Genomic DNA, 16,850 nt, shown 5'->3' with positions numbered 1-16,850 from the left:
TATCATCACGTATGACCTGACCATGATCAGGTACCCAGCTGGGATAATAAGAGATAGAAACTGCTGACATCAAGACAAGAAAACTCCTGACCATGCATGGAGGGTTCACCCTATGTTCAGCACCCTGAGGCTGTATGCTAAGTGGAAGAAAGGAGGACGGGCACTGGTGAGTGTCAGTACCACAGCCCAGGATGAGGCAACAAATATCCACCAATACATGAGGAAGATTGCCCCAACCGACTGCGTGCTCAGTGAATACCTCAGGCAGCAGAAACCCGAGGAAGAGGAGGAGCCATTGTGGAAGGACAGTCCCCTGCGCGGTATGTACCACAGCAGATAGAGGAAGAGGCCGACATCCAGAAGTCCTGATCTGAAAGACAGCACAGAGGCACTTATCATGGCAGCACAGGAACAGGCTCTGAGCACAAGATCCATAGAGGCTGGGGTCTATCACAACAGGCATGACCCCAGGTGCAGGCCGTGTAAAGATGCCCCCAAGACAATACAGCACACCCAGCAGGGTGCAAGATGGCAACAGGCAGGGCATACATGGACTGCCATAACCAAGTGGTCAGCGTACCATACAGAAACATCTGTGCCAACTATGGCCTGGAAGTCCTGAGGTCAAAATGGGAGACGTAGGGTGGTCGAGAATGATAATTTGTTTTATATAACACAATGAATTTGAATAGTTCATATGTACTGTCTTCATCTCGTGCCATCCATTCTTTTATGATTTTAACATCGTGATGTAAGACATAGCTTTGGAGGAGTTGTACATAACAGGAGTAAGCAAAACCCTTTGTGAAAGTTAAATAATTATATAGGCATTTGTATTCATTAAGTAGTCATCACATATTGTTGACCTCCATACATGTATGTGTATAAGTAACATATGTATGGAGAAAAATATGTTTCAAAGGGTTGCAAATGCGTACGATCTGATCCAAAACCACATCTGGCCTTGTATACCTGCGGATTAGTTTTTGTTTGTTTTTTCAAATAAAGTGCACATTTAGTTTTCTTAAAAACTAGAATAATAAAAATAAAAAGTATGGACTAACACTCTAATGTTGATCTTACCATTCTCTAATAACAGCAGGCTAACATTAATGTTGATGTAATGAATAATTCTGAACACATATTGCATTGCACTCTGGGAAGAAACCCTTTAAATTAATTATAATTATGTATTTGGTAAATCGATGTTTTCTAGTAAAGGGGTTATAAGTTGTTCTGTCTATTTAGAAAAGGAAATACTCACTTATTTGAAACAAACACACTAACTCACCCGACCCAGCAGGTATGCAGGAAGCCCAGATGTTCCAGTTTTACACAGGGAGTTGAACGCAGCTTACATTTGTGGATCTGCAGCTGATGGAGTTAAATTTGTCTCAAAACCCCACATGGGCATGCAGTCTGTTCTGTGTGTATCAGCTGATTCGTCCACACATATTTAAGGTTTTCCGAACAAGCGAGAGAGATGTTACATGTAGTTTTAGAGATTTGTACGCTCAGAAAGGTTTTTGAAAGTCAAAATTATCTGATTTGTTGGCTGAACTTAAACTCAGTATTTATTCAGGTTAGGATGTACACATTTGGAAAATAGTTTTAGGTGTGGTTCAGTGTGTGGACTGAACATGCACATGTGAGTCCTCAAAACTCATTGTGCTCACTTGTGGAGCTCGGTTTATGCTTGTGGATCAACCCTTTGTTGAACACATTTTTCTCCATACATATGCATCAGTTAGAGCAGGAAACAAGCAATAAAAAGAGTAAATACAGCAAAACCAACTTTCATGAATGTGATATTTTGTACTTTTAATTTGGCCGTTTCTGTGAATACACAGACTGTTAAACACAGAGGAAATGATGTGAGCTATTACATGTAGGAGCTGGTATGGTGGTCCATAGCAACATGTATGTCAGGGGAATGTTTGTGCCTCTGACAGCCAAAAGTATTATGTCATGGAGTGTGTATGCTAAGGGCAGAGGGGCACAACAGTGCACTGTTTTAACATTGTAAGAAATCAGGAAGTGAAAAGGTTATGATTTTTTTCTTGGAATATGACTGTTTTGAGAAATCCATACATTCAGATACTATCACTAAGGAATTCTCTGTAAAGTTTGTTTTTTATTCTAATAAATCAGATTAAATTAATTTAATACATTGGCCATATATTTTTTCTGTAAAACATGTGAAACATATACTTCGTATCAAGCTTTCATTTCATCAGTTTGATTGCCTTCACATGGCATTCATTAAAACTACAGTAACTGATGGTGTGATGCTGCCAGTTTAATACATTCAGACTGTTGTAAACATTTGATGTTTGATGTGGAGCTCTTATGTAATGATTACAGTTTTAAGATGTAATTTTCAAATGAATAAAATAATATTTATCTGTTGCATAGTTTACAGTGCAGTGCCTTATGCTCTGGGTTATCATGTAGAGTTCTGTTTTGTCATCTAGAACCATAATCAGGTTTTGTTTTTGTTTCATCTTTGATTTTCCAGCTGCTGTGCCTGAGCAGCCACCCAGAGACCCTTTGCTGCAGTTAGTCTCCCTGCAGGAGGCGTCTGGCTGCTGGCTGCTTGATGCAGCTCTGGCTGCTGCACTGGGAAAGACCAACGAGGAGGTGGAAAAGTCAAAGCCTGAAAAGGTGGGCTGCTGTCAATTTAAATATTAACACAAAATGATAATTTGAGATAAAACAGATTTGATTCTATGATTTGAACAAAAACACACAATGTAATTAAAAACACACCATAAAACAAGGACACTGAAGCCAAAGTAAATGTAGGCCTGCCTCACAGCCTGAGAATAAACATCTGCATATCAGAAGCTAAAACACTGGTGGTAATCACACTCCTAACCACCCACTGAGCTGCACCAGCGTCTGATATTATCCAGAAACCACACAGCAGCAGAAATTATTTTCCTCATCAGTTGTTGTAAAAACATGTCAGCACATTATTTTAGAGCATTTATGATATCACAGTTTGGGATTACATCAGGAAGAGCATCCAGTATAATAATCTGCCAAATCAAATATGCAGAGCTGCCCACCTTGGTGACCCCGTGTGACAAAGAAGTACACAAACATATCTAATATTACTGGTTGTAGAAAGTAAAATGCGTGTTCTGTCTGTTTTATTTTATTGTCTTTGATTTGGTGAATTAGGCCAGCAGTGAAGTGTGGGCCACCATTCTGGTGCTGATCTAGCTTCATGGTTTCAAGATGGATGCAAAGGACGAGTGGGAGCTTCTGGCTATGAAGGCTGCCTCATGGCTCCATGGTCAGAATGGTACTAGCAATGATCGTAACAGATAAAATAACAGCTTTAAAAAACTGTTTCATGCTACAGCTTTCCTCCCACAATCATTATTTTAATATCTGTTTTGTGTTTTTAGCACCGTGTGTGTCAGAGTGTGTGGATGCTGGAAATGTCCTGCTGGGTTGCAGCGTGAAGAAAGAAGCTCTGGGACTCTGAGGGATTTCTTAAAGTAGCTTCATCTTCAGAGTGAATAGAGGCAGGTCTACTTACTCCACACTGCCTTTGATACAGAGCTGTTTTTTATATCATCAACCTCTTTTACGTGTTTATTTGTTATGAATTGTGTACCTAATTTTGGTTTTACCATTGTGGAAAAAAGTATGTGCACAATTATCTGAATATTCCTAACACAGTAAAAGATTGGACCACTGCTGTGGCAGCTCATTCACAAAGTGTTTTAATTCCCTTTCTCTGCCACTAGATGGCGATTATGCTCATACTTTTACTTATTTCACACAGAAACACCAAAACCAATCTAAGAAGAGTCTTTTCCCTTCCTGTTATAGTTCTGAAAATGGCTTCAGTTCAGGACATTTTCAAGATGGTCCTCAGTGAATTGGAGTGAATAGAGCTAAACATTTAAAATAACTATTTACAGTGTTTACACCATCTTCTAAACAAAAAAGTCTATCCTAGCTTTTATTTTTTTTTAAAGTAATATTTTTATGGCCAAATTGAAATGAAACCATACAGAACATCATTTTGTTTCTCTTGCAGGAGTTACAGTTTTGTCCATAAAACACTTTCATTCTGCTAATTGACACTGATTGGTCCTTGAACGTCTTAAGACAGCACATAGTCTTCATTCATGTTTGCTTACTCATGACTGTAGTTAGATTTACATCTGAATTTTCAAAAACTGCCTGTTTTGTAATGACTTTCCAAATAATACTTAGCATAAAAAGTTATGAAATATATGTTTGGTCTGTTATTTCTTTGTTGTAACAATGTTTCTTGGCAATAAATTTTATATTGTTGGAAAGTCATTTTTTCCCCAGAAATGGTGCCACATTTGTTTGAACAATATATTTCAGGGTTGAGCAGCAAAGTTGAGTACCAGGGTTGTGTTCCTGAATAACTTGCCAAGTCTTCTCTGCCAATGCCAAATAGCTTTCTGGGTGCTGCGCTGCACTGTCAGAGCACACCTCCTTATCTAAGGAATGTTTTATGTGTTTCTTATTCTCTTAAAAAGTTCTGCTGAGGGCCTCCTATACCCGAAGTCTAAGAGCCAACTCTGTTCTTTGGCTAGACTTTCTTCCATAATCTGTCTTTTCACTTTTGTGAGAAATAAAACATAATTTAAGAACGTATTGTCATAAAAAGAAATGACATCAATAACTACACCGATAACTGCATTCAAAACAAATTTTAAACTTGGCTTAAAGACCATAAGTCTGATCTGAAAATGTCGACAAACTTCAACATTTAGATTGTGACACTAACTTGTTTCTCTTCCACAATGTGTTTCTTTTGTCCTGCTCCCCTCCCCTCTCCCATAACCAGTTGTGGCAGATGGCTGCCCCTTCCTGAGCCTTGATCTCTCAGAGGTTTCTTCCTGTTAAAAGGGATTTTGTAATTCCCACTATTGCCAGATACTTGCTCAAAGAGGATCATTTGATTGTGGGTTTTTTTTCTGTCTTACTTAGTCTTACCTTACAATATAAAGCACCTTGAGGTGACTGTCGTGTTGATTTGGCGCTATATAATTAAAACTGAATTACATCTCTGAAGAAATCTTACATGCATGTTTTGTTGCCTTTTTAAAGTGATGGGGGAGTAATTGTAATGGGCTAATAAAAAGGGACAGACATGCTCTGTGTAAAGATCAACCCTTTGACCATCATTCACTGCATCATTAATTGCTTTAACTTATAGTCCATAATGCTGTAAAAACCAAAAAAGAAAAAGCTGAGTCATTTTCACATTTTTATTGAGGTTTGAATTCAGAAAGTCTGCTGCTGATCTCAGTAAATGTAACAGGATGTCTCCGTCCCTGCCTGAAAATTTACAGATGTGGGTAAAACAGGGTGATGTGTTATTGTCAGGTTTGAGTGAATAACAGGACCCAAATGCAGGACTTCCTGCCTGAGAAGCCACAGTCAGTTTATTTACTTCACTTACTATTTATATCAGTTTGGCCAGCAGTCACGTATAGGTTCAAACAAAATGGCATGAGGCTGCAAAAATATTGATCATCTGGCAATCTTTATTAATGAAAGCATGAGTGTACCCACCAAACACACCAAAGAACCCAACCTCTGTAACAGCAACTGGCTTCTTTTTATACTCTACCATTCAGGTGAGCATCTGGAATAGCCCAAGTCTGGGGGGGAGCAAACCAAATGAGAAACAAAACATCCACATATGCAAACATCAAACCACAATGTAACACATGGAAGACATTTATATTTTGTACAAAGTCCTATGAATAATTCAATATGTATATGCTTCAGTCAATTACATATAAATTAGAAAAAACCTAGAGTGAAACTTCCCCAACCTGGCACATTGGTTTACTCCAGAAGTTCATAGGCAAGTAAGAAAATCAGTTGTTGTGCTTCACCTTTGCTCCCAGTGTGTCCTGCCCATTATTAACCAAGCTTTCCCTCTGTTACACTGGAGTCCTTGCCAGTGTTTCTCGCCCACGTTCATGTGATTAAGATTCCTGTAACAAATGAAACTTTGTATTCTCGTGAAAAGATCTGTTTTTATTGAGTCTGCTTTTGGGTAAAGGCCACGTATAGACCTTCCTTGGGACAGACAATAATCTATGTCTTAGTCTTAATACTCTTCAACAACACACAAAAAACAAAAATGAGCATTTAAATTTAAATGACATAAATAACACTGAATATAAACAGTCTAAAACAGTTTAAAACAGTTGTTTTAATACATGATCTAAAAAAAGGTTGCCACACATCAAACTAGGTTTGCCCTCTAATGTATACCTAATCCTCTCCCTGTGCAGTAGAGCAGTCAGTTCTGTTAGCCACATTTTGAATTGAGGCACAGTGCCAGACCTCCAAAGAGTCAAAATAATTTTCTTAGCAATTATCATTCCGAACAAAACTGTAGTTTATGCAGCAGGGCGGAGGTGTTAAAGGTGAGGACGAACAAAACAATGCAGTTATTGGGTCCGCCTCTAATGTGTAGCTGTACATATCAGAAAAACATTTTTCCAGCCAATAGTTGTACAATTTGGGACAAGTCCAAAATAAATGAGTAAGAGAGCTTTCTCCAAGTTTACAACGATCACATATAGGACTAACAGAAGGAAAAATCCTGTGCAATTTAGTTTGAGTCTGTGAAGCACTTCGAATTGAATTAACTAATGCCTTGAATTTATAGAACAAGAATGGATCCTACACAGACTCCTCTCACACACCTCATCTCCAATTTGCAAACCCTGCTCCTCCTCTTGTCTTCAAAAACTCTGATTTACAATTCTAATACTCAGAAAAAGTGTTCACAAAACCAGAAACCAACTTTTCAGAATCCTGGGAACTCAGAAGGAGCGTAAAAATTGACCCCTCTTCCGGAAGAGATGGAAAGTTGAGGATACTCTGACGAACATAGTTTCTTATCTGTAAATAATGAAAAAAATGTGACGCAGGGAGAGAGAACTTGTTCTGCAACTGGGTAAATGACAGAAATTGCCTGTTAATATATAAGTCTTTGAGAGTAAGTATACCTTTCTGTGTCCAGACCTCAAAAGAGTCATCTAAACATGAGGGTGGAAATGCATTACAATATATTGGAGTATGGATCGAAATGTCTGGTAGAGCACAACCTTTTTTGATCTGACTGATTTTTTTTTTCTTTTTTTTTTTTCTCTGTCCCATTTGGTTCTTAAGCCGTCAGAATTGTTGTCTGAAGACCAACAAGGATACCAAATGGATTTATTTTGCCAAATGGATCATCATGGCATTGCCATATTGGTCCATTTGATCAAACTTTGTTGTTAATCTGACTGATCTGACTGATTTTAACGCAATTCGAAACTATAAAATTAATTATAATTATAAAACATAAACTTCTCGGGATGCTGGTTATAAATTGTTAACATCCAATTTTATGAGAAGTGTTAGGGTCAATGTGTGACTCACCTTCCACACTGTAAAATATAACTTGTTGTTTCAACTTAAAAATATCAGGTACAGGGCTGCCTTAAAATTTTAAGTTAAGTCAAGAAATAGAGTTTGTTCTTATAACACAACCAATTGTTATCTTAATGAAAAATCACATGTTGTCTAAACTTTCGTCTTAGTTTAGTTGACTGAGATTTGTTAGTCAGTTCAACTCCTTTAATTGTCATCTTTACTTGGGAAAACCCTTTCAGCTAAATTAAAATAATCTATTGTTTAAACTCTTGTCCTAGTTCAGTTGACTTGGGTTTTTTAGTTAATTCAAATACTTTAGTAGTTCTTTTAACTTAGGAATCTATTTTAGCTTAACTAACATAATCTGTTAGCTAAGTTGATTTAAGTTTATTAATTAACTGAGCTCCTTCAGGTAGCTGAGTGAACTTGTAAATCAGTTTCATTTTAATTATCAGAGTTGATTGACTGGATGTAAAGAAAAATGTGTATTAAACATCTTAAGTTTTTTGTTGTTGTTTTTTAGCTTTCTAACATCCATTTCAGCAAAACTACCTGTTAGGTTTATCTTAGATCTCAGGTTTAAATATCTACATTCCTTTAAATTAATTTTCTGTTGTTTACAGAAAACCCCCCCCCCACAGATTCCATTAAAGTCTATCTGATCATTTCATACAGAAAGTTTGTTTTAAGAACATGACAAGACAATTACTAATGAGCACCCAACATTTACCATTTATTGTGCCATCTTAGTCATCTGAGAAACAGAAAAATCAGTGACGTAGCTCATCAGGCTCACAATCCATCAAAACTCAAAGGTTGCTCCCTGTGAAACAATAAATTTGAACTTGGTCTTGAGCCCAGTTTGGGTGAAGATTAAATTCTGACCAATACTTTCGGAGCAGTAGTGATTCTTGTGAAGTAACAACATAAAGTCTGCATTAATGTAATGTATCAACGGGACACTTGCTATTTTAGAAAAGTTATTCTTTACATTTGCAAAATTTTTAAACTTCATTGTGCTCAGTCACACCTGTTAGCATAAAACGTGAAATATTAAAATAGTACAAAACCTTTGATAAGTGACAGTAAAGATCAGTTTATAACAACTAAGACATCAAACTCTTGTATTTGTCTTCGTTTACAATTGCAACAAATTCCACAGAACCAATATCTCTGAAAATGAGTGCATGCTTCTGAAACATTTGATAATATGAATATTTCAGAAACATCAGTTTGAGTCTGCTCAATTGCAAAACAAAGGAAAAACTACTGACTTGCATGAGATAAGCATCTGCAGAGTCCACCATTATATTGTTGTTGTTCACATAATTTTCTTAAACCATGAACAAATGAGTAATTGTCTAATCTGGAATGTAAAGTGTAGTCATTTAGTGACATACAAAAGTGAGAATGAGAACTTGCAAGAATAAAAAAACAAACAGTAAAATAAAAACTGTCCTTAACACTAAGGCAATTGTATGCTGTGAGCATACAATTACAGTTCTGCATGGCTTTCTGCAAGAGTCTGTTTCTTAGACCATGCACTAGTGAGATGCACTGGCTTCCACCAATGTTCATTAGGATGTTCTGAATGACTTCAAAGATGTCCTTAAGTTCCTTTGGATAGTCTATGTTGAGGGCAAAAAGAAGGCCCATCAGCATGGAAATGGCACGTGAGACATTCCTCAGATTAGACAGGATTACTGCCGCCTCAAGGACAACCAACACATCGATGATGTCTTCTTCTTTCACCATCGCAATGCCAACTTTCATCGTCTTCAATACCTGTCGGCTATAAAAGGGTTCAAAGACAAAAAAAAAAAAATTACACAATTACAATTACACAACATTCTTTGTGCTTAACAATTCATGTCTTTCCAAAGAAGAGCCATACTGATGCCTTGGATGATGGTGATTGGCTTTGGGTAACACTTATTAGTTGTTAAAGTTTTTTCAGAATGAGATATGCACCCCCATGTTACAAATCCATTTCTTGCTTTAAACAAAGACCATGTTCATAAATAACTGAGCATGTCTTCAATTGCAGAATTCAAACAAAATTTTCAATTTAAATGGTAAATGGCCTGTATTTGTATAGCGCTTTACTAGTCCCCTAAGGACTCCAAAGCGCTTTACACATTCAGTCATTCACACACATGGGTGGATGACTGAATCGTGACTCAAGAGTTGACAGTTCGTCTTATAATCGGAAGGTTGCCGGTTCGAGCCCCGGCTCCGACAGTTTCAGTCGTTGTGTCCTTGGGCAAGACACTTCACCTGTTGCCTACTGGTGGTGGTCAGAGGGCCCGGTGGTGCCAGTGTCCGGCAGCCTCGCCTCTGTCAGTGCGCCATCACTACAGCTCTGTTAGTATGGAAACTCACACAATCTAGTCATACTGATCACAAGAGTTCAAAAATAAGTTAAAATGGTGAGCTGTTGTTAAGCATAAAGCATTTCAGGGTAACAAATAACTGCACAATAGAATTAAAGCAAAAAATAAACACACTGGAGGACTATCTGATAAAAACTAATATAATGCTGGTTTGTAGACCATATTTTGTCTCAGTCCTCAGTGCACTCTTGCAGCTTAGCATGCAGCAGTTAATAACAACTTAAGTGATTACATAGGGGTAAACAGATGACAACAAGCATCGGAGTCCTGCCAAAAAGTTCTTTTTGAACCCAGTCAGTTATTGGAAATATTGCCAAAATGAACTTCCACCAAAATACAACAGCCTGTGAACTTGAAAGAAATTTACAAGTACAGAGACAATATGAAATAAGCTTTATTAATTAGCTGAGTTAGCTTGCTAATATCGCAACAGTGGTTGAGTGCACAACCTTAAAGCTAGCGGCACAATACTTGTGATTTGGTCAGTGCCACATTAAACCCATAAAAAAGGCCATGTGTCAGTTTATTAGGTCAAGTTTGGTCATGACACACAAGCTGGACCTCTTCGGCTAAAGTTACATTAGCTAAAGCAAACATTTCGGTAAAAGAGAAAAACACACATCATGCCATAAATTCAAAACATGTTCCAACTTTTGTAGCTCTCTTTCCTTATAGTTATAACCAATGTTACTCACCTTGAAAGCATATTCCAAAGAAGACGATTAGAAAACGTCCAAGTAAAGTGAGCATGTCGTTAACCGCCAATTCCCCATGATGCACCTCGGTAGCAGTCACGTGAGGCAGTTTTGAATCCTGCTGTGCTCAACTTACCCACGTTGTCAAGTTCACATAAGTTGCTGATTTAGCTGGACATGAGTTTTCAAGTTAGCTTTTTTTGGTGTAATTGGGACGTTTTTAACTTATAATTCTATGTTATAACAACAACTTCAGTCATCTATCGTCAAACTGATATAGAATAATATGTTGAAATAACAAACATCTAGAATTACATTTTACAGTGCAGTGAGAGACAAAATCAATAAATTTAGGTCAGAGTAGTGAGTAATGTCACAAACTAACCAACTCTTATTACCAGTTTTAGTTTAGTTTTAATATAAATAAATACATTTATATAAATATGTGACTGTCCATTATTTCAAATTGAATTTCTGCTATTATTACGGCTCAACTGCAGTACATTCGATACCCACCAGGGGGCCTGGTAAAACACTTTGTTTTTAAATATTGAAACAATGTATATACTGTACAGTGTGTGTGCCACAGCACAGGAGCACCATGGATGACTGTACTCTCACCTTTTCTCTTCACCAGTAGCGGTTTTTGTTACGGGCGACACAGGCGGTTGCCCAGGGCAGCATCGTGGTGGGGGCGGCATCACGGGCATCGGCAAAAAAAAAAATTTACTCGTATTCATGCTGCCCCGACATGATGCCATATTGGGAATGGCATAGCCACCGATCGGTTTTCTATCGCCCATTTGCTGGGAGTAAGGGCGCCCTCCGTTAGTGAGGTGCGCCTGCTGCTTGCGGCACAGGGAGGAGAGGGCGGGGCGGCGGGGGATTCACTCGCTGGCTGGAGCAGCATCTAATAACCAACTCGCAAAATAAAACAAAATAAAAACAAACCAACAAACACGAGACATTATGATACAGACTTATAATTTGCACCGATGTTTTTTCAAAATTCTATACTCGAAAAGTGAGCGCAAGAGCCCTCAGTGCGCCTGCTGTCTGCTGAAGTCAAAGTAAACTTTATTGTCATCTCCGCTACATACAGTCCAGTATATAGAGAGATGAGAGGACGAGGCTCCAGTTACAGCAGTGCAAGTAAACAAACAATAAATATAAGAAGAGTAAGAAAATAAGGACCAGGGGTAAAGGGATCAATAACAATTTAAAATTTATAATTTACAGTTTGATGATTTAAAGTCTCACACACAACCTGTCGAAAGGGGAGGGGAGCAGCTGCCTCCAAATAGAGCACATTTTATTCATGATGTTGTAAATCCAATCCCATTAAGTATTCATGATTTGAATCCTGGGTTGTGCAAAATCCCAGAAATAAACCCCAGACAAAGTGAATCTGTGAACTAAGGTGTAGGTCTATTAGGTTATGTTGTGGTGATCCTCGAGTTGGGGGATTTGTGTTCATACTGGAGTGCAAAATTAAAACCAATGGAAGATGGACAAGAAAAGTTCAAAGCCATCAGGTCCTCAGTTTAGAAAAAAAGAGAAAAGAGGAGGAGGAGAAACGAGCAAAAGATACAGGTAAGCAGATGTGTCATTGGATAATGGCAGGTCATCCTGAAACAATCAGAATCAGAATACTTTATTAATCCCTATGGAAACTATGTGGGTTACAGTTGCTCCAAGAAAAAATGGTAAAAATAGTAACAGTAACAGACTAAACTCCAAACAATACATTATGTTACAGATTTTACCCATTTAAGAAATAGCACTAATATATACAGATCACTCAATTATAAATATCAAGGATTAACAGAGGTGATTATAAATAAATATCAAGAAAATTGACAAGAATATTACAGAGTAGAAAAGAGCGTGTGTAAAAAGGGTGTAACAATGGGGGGGGCACCAGAGGGAGTGTTCGCCCGGGGCGCCAAAAAGGCTAGGACCGCCACTGCTCTTCACCCTCTACACTTCTGACTTCCAGTATAACTCACAGCGGTTAGAGATTCTTGGATAAGTACAGGGAACGTGTGGATCACTATGTGGAGTGGTGAGTTTACTGTCACTTAAAACTGAAAGAGATGGTGGCAGATTTTGGGAAGACAGAGGACAATTTAAGCAAGTTCTGTTCTGGAAGAATTCGCTTTTTTGTGGCAATGGGAAAAGGTATAAAGTGTATCAGCTGTACTCAGTCTGTCCTGCAGGTGGTGAACTGCAACTACCTGAGTCTTCATTTCAACTAAGAAAGGACTGGAAATGTAACACTGTCTAAAAAAAGGACATAGGAGACTACGTCTTGATGGAACTTGAATGATTTAATGCATGTAGTCAAATTCGGTTCATTCTTTGAACCACTCTGTTGTTGCTGGTCCAGTTTTCCTTGGTTGGCAAGGAAAACTGGAGCAGGGTAGCAGATTGGAAACCACTCTGTACCCCCGTGCAGAGATTTTGTACCAACCGCTGACAACACATCACATCTGCTGCATTGTCTTACTGGTTAAACAGATGATGATGATGATGATGATGATGATTATTAGTAGTAGAGATGGCACGATACCACTTTTTTATGTCCGATACCGATACCGATATCATAAATTTGGATATCTGCCGATACCGATATGAATCTGATATAGTGTTTTTTAATCAATAAAACTGTTTTTTTAATATCTTGCTGCATTTTGTATAAGTTCATACTCAAGTTTAAATAAACAACAACACTAAAGCTATTCTGTTATACCTGTATGTAAAAAATACACTGCACCCAAAATATTTCATAGTTCAGCAACACTGATCAATCTAATAAACTTAAACCTACTCCATCCTCCCTATTCTGGTATTTTAAAGAGTACTTAGCAGAAATATTAAGCAACCTAACTAATAGGGTTGCCACCTCCCAGCAAAAAAAAAATAGGGAACCACCCCCACCCTCCACCTCATGATGCTTAATCGATGTATTCAACTTTAATTTGATGGAGGGTGAAAAAAAATGCACAGAAATAAATTATTTTTCAAGAATAATTAAATAGATTCAACATCTTTCTTCAACAGAATTCCAGACTGCACAGATGGTACCTTCCCAAAGGAAAAAGTACTATAGCTTACTAGGGTATATTAGACTTAACAGTTACTATATATATAGACTTCTATACATTTTACATCAGATTAAAACTTTGGGTGTAAGATTCAGATAATTATTTATTAAAAGCTAGACATTTTAAATGAGAATAAGAAAGAAAAGTATGTCTTTGTGCCCCCTTTTCTCTGTTCATGCCCTATCGGCCCCCCTGGCTAAACTTTGCTAGATCCGCCCCTGCACAGTTACCAGCCGTCAGCTACGTAGAAAAGGATCCTGGTGTAGAAAGTAATATTAAATAAATTCTAACAACACCTTATCAAGCTTAAACGTGCTGCTGTTGTTCAACCGCTGGTTTCCTCTTTCTGGTGCAAAGTGGGCCAAAAACAAAGAAGAGAGAAGGACTCGCGACAGAAAAGCCGATCAGCTGATCATTAAGCAGTGTCACGATTGAAGTAGCAGCAGGAGAGGGAGGGGGAAAGAATGAGAGGCAGTCGCTCCATATATCGGTTGTTAAGCTTAACATGGGATTGCTTTACAAACATTCAGAGATGAACTTACACACTTGCTTTACTTCTCTCTGGGATAACTTCCTCAGAGATGAAATGCTGGTTTGGTAGCGAGGCTACAAATACACACAGCCGCTCTATCACGTGATGCTCCGACGTGCTACGGTTATGAGCCGAGTTACGCTGTGTCACAAGTTTTGTGAGGTGCTTTTTTGATATTTAATGGATCGGATTACATTTTTTTATTTCTCTCCGATATCCGATCCAGTAATTTATGTCAGTATTGGACCAATACTGATACGTAATATCGGATTGGTCCATCTCTAATTATTATTATTATTATTATTAGTAGGCTATTATTATTAGTATTAGTATTATGTCAGCAGGAGGCTTGTTCAACTCTGCTGTAATAAGCATCATTAAAGGAAATCTTTCATCCCCACTGCTTTTAAAATATATGTTGACTCCTGTCTGACTGGTAGAGCACTAAGTCATTTTATTTCTTATTTACACACATATTTTTAAATAAGAAAAAATGAGATATTAAATATTCATAATAAGTAAATAAGTTGTTTTTCATATTTCGGATGGTTTCTATGGCTATTGTATTTATACACTAACTATTGCTGATTTTACTCAAATATATGAAAAACAGCACAACCTTGTATTTATGAGCAGAAAATGTTTTGGGATGTTTGAAGAAGCAGGTTTGAGACGGGAGTTTGAGCACTGCAAACTCAAATGCGACATTTATTAACAAAGGAAACACCCTGAAACCCAAAATAAAATGCAGCATCATGTACTCCCTCTGTATCACTCATACCATGATACCATTATCAAAACAACCAAGTCTAAATAAACATAAAGCAAATTGTATTTCTGTTTTCTGCTAACAAAAGCTTTACATATGGGTGCCTATAATATATACATAAACTGTAGCACTTTGTGTTGAAAGAATGTCAGTGCCAGAAACCCACTCAACTACTCGCCTGTACTTCTCCTGTGCCACAGCTACTCACTGCTCTGGCTCTAATCATGCAAAGCTCTCAGTTACCACTGAGCTGATTTCCAGGAACAGATGTGACCCACAGAAACAGTTGGGAAGACAATCAAAAGATCAAACAGTCACTTGGCGGGAATGGCGTTTACTGGGTAGACGTGTTTTAGGTCCGCTCCGCTACACGGCTCAGCATTTACCTAACGAACCTACTTCTTTGAGATTTTGATTCCCAGTTTTGGATGTCTTTTGCCTTTGTCGACTACCGAAGACCTAAAGAATGTCGAAGTCAAAGGGGAAACAAGACCGAGACCGAGAAACCTCGACACCTGCGGCACCTGTTACTGCAGCCGAGATTAGCTTAATGCTCGAGGAGCATAGAGCTGCATTGCTAGCGGACTTTAAGTCATCCTTTGAGGACTTGTCCTCTAAGTTAGACAATGTGCAGTCTGCAGTGCAGGACCACGGTCAACGCATTAATTCTTTGGAATCGACATACACTGAATTTGACCAACGTCTGGACCAATTGGAGTCCGAATGCTCTACGCTTCGCAAAGACAACAACTGGCTAAAATCCAAGGTGGCAGACTTGGAAGGTCGCAGCAGAAGGCAGAATATACGACTTGTGGGATTACCTGAGGACATTGAAGGTCCACGCCCGACAGCTTTCTTTTCTCAGCTCCTCGTCGATGTTTTCGGAGCGCAGGTGCTTCCCTCACCGCCCGAGCTGGACAGGGCGCACCGGAGTCCAGTTCCGAAATCGACGAAACCACGGCCGGTTATTCTGCGATTTCATCGGTACCAAATTAAAGACCTGGTGATCCGTGAAGCTCGTAAGAAAAGCGAGCTCAGCTACAACGGCCATAGGATCCGGCTATATGAAGATTACAGCCCGGAGGTGGTGAAGAACCGAGCTGAGTTTAAAGACGCAATGTCTGAACTTTATAAGCGGGGATTTAAGCCTGCGCTCCTCTTCCCGGCTAAACTGCGCATTGTTCTGCCCACAGGGGAGAAGAAGTGGTTTACGTCTGCTTCAGAAGCCGATAGGTTCGTGCAGGGCTTGAGGAACGAGGCTGAAGCTCAAAGGCCACAGTGACTGACAGCTACGAGTAAAGTGACTTGAATCCTTGTTGACTTACAGGCAATCGGACGATTACAGAGAAGGCAGGCAAGCACTGTATGTTTCTGTTATTTCATGGTATACTAGTTGTCACCGTTTTAACACCTGGTTCTTGTTTCTTTTGTAATATTTTGAATTAATGTTCACTGATCCCTAGAAGGTTTGATTCATATTGGGATATACACTTAGTACTTCAAAGTTAAGGTTGTATGGAGTTTCTATGTAGCAGGAGTTTGGGCTAGGAGGTTGAAGTTGTTGGGAATACACTGCGGTCACCTTAGTTCAGAAATGGGACCTAGTGGGTGGGGTGGGGGAATGGGGGAATGTTATTGTTCCTGTGTTTGTTTGCTTTGGTTGTATGTGGGCTTGTTTTTTGGTTTTTTGTGTTTGTTTTTTTTTCTTTCTTTTTTTTTGTTTGTTTTGTTTTGTTCTCTCTTGTCCCCTCCCATGTACAGTCATCTTGTCATTGTCACCAGATTTCAGTAAAACATATATATGGCTAGTTATAGCACTAACAATAGTACTATTAGATTTTTGTCTTGGAATGTTAAAGGCTTGAACGGTCCGGTAAAGAGATCTCGGGTTCTCAGTCACTTAAAACATCTCAA

General features: G+C 38.5%; 1 long non-coding RNA gene across 1 annotated transcript; it reads left to right on the top strand.

The window, feature by feature from the left end:
* Positions 1-2,487: 2,487 nt before the first annotated feature.
* Positions 2,488-3,525, top strand: LOC112842102 (uncharacterized). Its single transcript, XR_003213736.1, has 3 exons — positions 2,488-2,664; positions 3,187-3,310; positions 3,417-3,525. It is a non-coding gene; the product is annotated as an uncharacterized LOC112842102 (long non-coding RNA).
* Positions 3,526-16,850: the final 13,325 nt, after the last annotated feature.

Source organism: Oreochromis niloticus, linkage group LG14 (genome assembly GCF_001858045.2).
Source record: "Oreochromis niloticus isolate F11D_XX linkage group LG14, O_niloticus_UMD_NMBU, whole genome shotgun sequence".
NCBI lineage: Eukaryota > Metazoa > Chordata > Actinopteri > Cichliformes > Cichlidae > Oreochromis > Oreochromis niloticus.
Note: the sequence above shows the minus strand (reverse complement) of the source record. Positions and strands in the feature narration are given on the sequence as shown.